This window comes from Lytechinus variegatus, chromosome 17 (genome assembly GCF_018143015.1).
Source record: "Lytechinus variegatus isolate NC3 chromosome 17, Lvar_3.0, whole genome shotgun sequence".
Taxonomy (NCBI): Eukaryota; Metazoa; Echinodermata; class Echinoidea; order Temnopleuroida; family Toxopneustidae; genus Lytechinus; species Lytechinus variegatus.
Window position 1 is genome coordinate 30,646,021 of NC_054756.1, and position 6,929 is coordinate 30,652,949.

The 6,929-nt window shown below is 35.0% G+C and overlaps 1 long non-coding RNA gene across 1 annotated transcript; it reads right to left on the reverse strand.

The window, feature by feature from the left end:
- Positions 1-3,979: 3,979 nt before the first annotated feature.
- On the reverse strand, positions 3,980-6,603 carry LOC121430916. The gene is made up of 4 exons (XR_005972079.1): positions 6,525-6,603; positions 5,255-5,334; positions 4,639-4,822; positions 3,980-4,104 (listed from the first exon to the last, which is right to left on the reverse strand). It is a non-coding gene; the product is annotated as an uncharacterized LOC121430916 (long non-coding RNA).
- Positions 6,604-6,929: the final 326 nt, after the last annotated feature.

The window sequence follows — 6,929 nt, forward strand, 5'->3', positions numbered from 1 at the left end:
AGGGATCAATAAAAATAAGGGCTTAGCATTATTTATTTTACAGAAATTAAAATAACATGGATGAATTGATCTCATTTTGCCCCTTTCAATTCTTTGTTTTTCCCCTGATTTTTTTTCTTGAAGTTTTCTTGCAGCTTTACTATGAATAATGTTTCTTTTTATATTAATTTTCTCTGGTGTACAGCTAAGAATGAGTTCAATGCTTATTACGTGGCTGTTACTTTGAGTATTAGGGGAAAACATACATGGGGGCCGGCTTGGGACGATATAATCCAGGTCCCCAAAGTGTTCAAAAGCATGGCTCTACGCAGCAGTTGCCCCCACCCCCCCCCCCCTGGAATTTTTAAAAATTCAATTTTACTGAAAACTTTCACATCCACTGAGTGTGCATGAATCTTTCAGTTTCACTTTCAAAAATGCAAATTTGGTTAAGTATACAGTGTTTACTATGTAAATTATTCAACTTTATATGGCAAATAATATAAAACCCACTTTACAGAGGGATATTATATTTCAAAACAAGTATTTTGACTGTTGAATTCTATCTTGTGTATATGCATTTTCCTGAGATGGAGATGTTGGGAGGGATGGAAATGAGAGGAATGGAGGTGATGAGGGTGATGGAGGGGAACTGAGGATGGAGATGAGAGATGAAAGGATAGAGTGATGGAGATGGTAAGGAAGGGAGATGATAAGAGGAGAGATGTAGATGAGAGGGGGATGATCATTACTATCGTCATCAATATTACCATCATCATCAACACTAACATCACCATCGCCATCATCTTTATTATCATCAACCTCATCATCACCACCACCACACTTGTCACCATCAGCAACACCATCCTCATCACCACCAAAGTCATCTTGATCATCTTCATGATTATTTCGTCCAAATCAGAAAAAAGGCAAAAGACTACTCTTCTTTTATCTTTTCTGTATATCTTTAATTTGCATAACACACTGAAAATCTAATACTCCATTGGCATTTCAAAAACATATTGCAAAATTACAAACATTTGTGAAATAATAGTCTAAGTTTTGATATACCGCCACATCATTCTTGTATTACGATAAAATAATGGCCCAAATGAATAATTATTATTGTTAATAATTAGCTGGTATTTTTCTGGTTGCCTGAGTCGAGCTCTACTTGTTAGGCTACCTGGTTCAATTGGGGGTCAATTGAAATTGTATTTTTTCCAAGAAAATGCATTAATTGCCCTTTTAATTTGTTTCATTCATGCTCCCTAAATGTGCATGTGCCAGGCCAAGCTAGTGTTTTCCTGTTTGCCAGAGTTGAGCTCTACTCATAAGACTACCTGGTTGCCCTAGCTCCCTGGTTGCCCTAGCTAGGCTGTTGCCCTGGGGACACTTGAAAATAATACATAAAAAACAAAACAAGGTGAACTACCAGTCTCGCCTGATATCACAATCAAACTAAAGTGTATGCTATATGATTTTTTGACCTTATTATCCTCTTGGACATGCATATGGTATTTAATCCCCATCTGTGCAAAGTGTAAACACAACTGATGCAAAAAAAAGAAAGAGCAATTAGAATTGATGACCCTCATGGACACATTTGCATATTTTGGGGCATGCAATAACTTTCTGTGTGCAATCAAAGTTCTAATCTTAACCCTAAAAAGACTGGGGGGGGGCTGATTCAGCCCCCCCCCCTCAACATTTTTCGCGATAAATCCGCCGCGAGAAATTTTTTTACCGCGTGGCTCGCTGACTTTTTACTTTCAAGTCTCGCGCAACTTTTGAGACCAAAATTGTGACCCCCTGGTACGCGGTTCCAAAATTACGCAACATTTCGTTAGTGCATGCAGACCCAAAATTACTCAAAAACGTGAATTTGTGTACAAATCCAATGCAAATAGTGTTCTTAGCCAAAATTCATAAATGTATCATTATTTTTCCTTTTACTGCTTAAAATCAATTATTTTTATATTTTTTATGGTCAAAATAAAGTCCCTGACAATTTCCATTGAAAAAACAATAAAAAACAAAAAGTTGAAAAACAAAAAGAAATACATAAGAAATTTAGAAAACAATAGAATACATCAGAAAATAAATGTGATTTTGAATTTTTTCTAAAAATCAATTTGATCAGATGCCTATCTAGAGTATGTGAAACAAAAATTAGCATTTCAGGGGCATTATTTTATTAATTAGAGCAAACTTATGATTTTACGCATAAATTAGCATAATTAATGAGACATGAGATTTTTGCAGAATTTGATGTTATAGTTTTGTAGATAATGCCATGGGTAACGCGTGTGCCAATTTTCATCGCGATCGACAGCCGAGATCATAAGGGGGGGGGGCTGAATCAGCCCCCCCAGTCTTCTTAGGCGTCGAAATAGCCCAGTCTATTTAGGGTTAAGCATTTGAAATAGACAATTTAAATCATGTGAGAATATTTTACAAGAAAAAGTAAATGAGGAATTTGCATTTGATGCGTCCTGATTAAATAGTGTTTTTTTTTATTAAAAAATAATTGAAGATACATGTAGTCTGTGAAAGAAACTAAATCTGATGAAAGTTCATTTCAAATACTTGTATTCATGTGAAATTCTTAGTAATAATGTGCTCTTTTAGGCTTTTAACCCTAAAACCCGGGGAGGGGGCATAGAACTATGGTGGTGGGGTGAAACCCCCTCCCTCAACATATTCCACAACCATTCCGCTGTGCGAAATTTTACGACCGTTCTACTCGCCGACTTTTTACTTTGAAGTCTTGAAAATCTTTTAAGATCAAATTTACGATGCATGGGCATGCTGTTGGAATTTACTCAACATTACATAAGTGCATGTCAGACCCAAATTGCTCCAAAACGTGATTTTGTGTACAAAGTCAATGTTGAATTTTCTCATCTTCTTCATTTGGACATGATTGTTTTTACTTTCACAGGTGAAATTACTTGATTTCAGCATAATTATGCTTCAAAAAAATGTTCTGCTATAATTTTGGCAAATAACAAGTTTGAAAAACAAAGATATACATAAGAAATTCATTTTCAATCTAGGATTTTTTTTCATTTTGATTGTTATCAGTGGTATAAAAGTATGATCTATGCAGAAATTAGCATAATTAATTAATATAAAAGATCTGACGATTTCGGAAAAATTAACCAAACTGCATTGCACATGACATCCCCCACTATTATCATACCAATTTTCAAGGCGTTCATGTGATCATTGGCAGAGATCTCAAGGGAGGTTGATTTAACCCCCCCCCCCCACCCCTGTTAAAAAAGTGTTAAAAAAAGACACAAATAAATAATGAAATTCTTACTTGTACATTACAAAAAATACCTGTTCTAGAGCAAGTCCACTGTACAAAAAAAAAGTTAATGTGAATGGAATAGAGATAAATAAAACATGCATGACACTGAAAACGTCAAAATAGGATGTAAAATAAGAAATTAATTAATCAAGTGATAAAACAGGTGATATGCAAACAAGTCTATGTCACACAATCACTGTTTCTTCTGTAGAAATATATCATAATGCTTGATTTTTTACAGAATTCACAATTATGAGAAAACTCTTCATCGAATTGAGTATAGGTTGCCACAATGGCTTTTTACAACAGTTTCAGGGAGAAATCAAACCATGTTACACCTGTACTTTATACACATTATGAGGGGGGAAAAAATCATGATACTAGTATATTACAAAAAGAAACACTGAGTGGAGAATGTTACTTTGTCACTCATTTGCATACTGACCAGGATGTGCATATATCTGTTTTGTGAAAATAAGCAAAACTTCAAAATGTCAACACTTTCTCATTTTACGTCAAATTTTGATGAAATGTTCAGTGTTATGCTCATTGGACTTTTCTCTATTATATCAAAGAAACTTTTTGTTGGGGTGGACTTGCCCTTCAGGAAAGTACAAGGCTTGTTTCCCTCCAGGAATTCTTGTATAGACATGGGTCCCATCGATCACTCACACAATCTCTGGTTGTTGAAGTTCTCACAAAACCTCTTTTTTCTTGCTATGGCTTGCGAAACATCTTTGATCAAGTCTCACAAACAGATGATTGCAACACTGATGCCTCATCACCACGTATTCCCTGAAATTATCCTGTAAATGAAGATATATTGCCAGAAGTTGCATCTTACTCTGCGTTTTTATTTTTATTTTTTTAGATGACAAAGAGAAAACAAAATGTAACTATTCTATTGTCTTTACATTGTAAAATTTGAAAAAAAAGACTGGTTCCCATATGGAATCCTTTAAAAATCACTTTACTGGTCTAAAGGCTAAACCTATCCGTATCCCATAAACATTTGTGTGACAAACATACATTGAGCATAGCTGATGCAATACTTTTTTCAAATAACCAAGATAATGATGCAACCTTTCTTTTTCTTTAATGTTAATTAGGGATTTGGAAGAATCTGTCCACAATGGATGACAAAACATTAGTTCTAATTTACATTTCTGATTATATTATCATATGCTCAGTTCATTGTAAATTAAAAACAGGCAGTTGCCAATATTTATTATCACTTTTTACATTGAGTCTTCCTTCTTACAAGAATATCACTAATATTTGCATACACTAGGCTTGTCTTGAGATGTTATTGTCATATAACTTTTTTATAAAAAAAATACAGCATGCAAAAGCAGAATTGTCAATACTTGCAGAGAGAAAGGTAGTCTATCACGAGGCCCTTTGTCCCTCTTCAGGGTTCAGGCTCAGATCATCTTCAAGCATGTTGATGAGGTAGTGTGTGGTCTCTTTTAAAAAGTTTCCTCCTGTCAACGACTCCTCATTGCAGTTCTTGTTGGCATATTCCTATTGAGTTAGAGTGAGAAGCAAAAGAAAATATTTAAACATTGAAAAAAAAACTGTATTCTTAACTACCTTTACTGTGTACTGTTGAAATTAATAGGCCTACCTTTTAAATCTGCATATTTGGTCAGTTGACTTTTTTTGCCCAAAACCTAATCAGATCGCCATTCTCATAAAGTTAAATTTAAATTGATCAACTGGATCTACACATATTTGACATTTAGGTATTATACTCTATGACCATGTGACACGGAATTTAAATCAATTCAGTCACTGTCAGATGTGTACATCAACCAAGATTGAAATTGATCAAAATAAATGGTTCTTTATTACGACAACAAATTTTAAGATAAAAATTTTTTTAGACGGTGACAAAGAGAAAATTTAGAAAATAGACAATAGTCCACATAGAAACAACAAAAAATATGAACATACCTCTCTAACAATCCTCATTTAATAGTCTCTCAGGACAGCCTGTGCATGTTGTAAGATGTTTTCATCCATTCAAAAATTTACTGCGGAAATAAACAAAGTACAGGTAGATCTACATTAAATTACTTTTAAATCTAATGGACATGAAACATAATTCAACATCTCTTCAAACCTGCCAGATTTCTAACCAAAATGTAAATTCTTATTATCATTTGGGGTGATTTGTTAAAATAATCCATTCAATTAATTGTTCTACGGTGCTTCATAATGTAGCTCATCGTATTGTAGCTACATCATGTAAACAAAGCCAGTCAAGCCTATTTTATTACGCAGTGCGCAGCAAGGGATGGGAAGATTTTGCAATGGCCACCAGATCAATCTGATTATTTAGGCCCTATAGAATATCTATTCCTTTTATTATATAAAATAATAAGGTGTAAAAAAGGTATAAAAATTAAATTCAGTGTATTTAACAAATTGGCAGTGATGTGGATATGGAAGGGGATTCCATCATTAACATTGTTTACCAACTTCGACACACACTGACACAGCCCTGGCCTAGGGCCTACCCAAGGCCAGGGCCTAGACTAGCGTGTCTAACTTGGGCTACGGCTTCACGATGAAAAAAAAATTATAAAAAATATCAGATTCAGAGTCCTCGAGCAGAGAGGCGCAAGGCTAGATCTTCTACATCTCTCAAGTTGGATCTGAATATGTGAATTTCGAAAAATATTTTTTGTGATCACTAGACTACTTAGTGACAGGATCTAAGGTAGACACAGGAAGTGTTTTCCCATTCACTAAAAATTGACCCAATATTTTTTATGCTGTTTTAAACGGGGATGTCTGCAATTTTGTGCATGCAGTTACTTTAATCAGACTAGCCTAGATACTAAAAATTAATATCAAGTTAAGCTTATGTAAAAATTAAGAATAATTTTTTTTTTAATTTTGCACAATTGTGGTTGAAAGTCTGACTACTTGGGCGGCTTTGTCATTTTATCGCTATGCAGCAAGATATCATAATTCTCCCGAGCTGAGCGAGTCAGTGCCGGTGGGTCAGCTCTTCGTTATCTTTTGACAGGACACAAAACTACACGCGTGGGACTGGAAAATAACTTGCGTGCGATAATGCTTTTCCCATCCCAAGTCCACCGTTCCGCTCTTAACTCTGCATGCATTTACAGCATTAATTATAATATTTCTTCACAAACAAATACATGCAGACGTAGAAAAAACATTCATCGTCGCTATAAAATGGTAAATTACTTACGATGTTCTCACAGCTCGGCAAATACCGATATTAAACGCTTTGCTCCTCTTCATTTCGTGCAAAGCTATTTCTCGTCGTCTATGCACAATTGCTCAGCTAGCTAGCTCAGCATGTACCGAAATACTGTTCTGTGATTGGTCAATCTGCCTAAAAACCATGGTTTTCCTAAAACCCACGGTTTGAAACCACCTAAAACAGTTGACTCAAAATCATGCCGAAAACCCACTGTTGAAACCATGGTTTCATTTGAAACCACCTTTGTGAATCGCAAAATCAGCAAAACCCACGGTTGAAACCATGGTTTCTGCAGAAACCACCTTTGTGAATTCGGGCCAAATAGAATATTCAGTAATACTTGATTAACCTTATGGCCAAGTTTTATTAACTAGGTCCATATACTTTCTA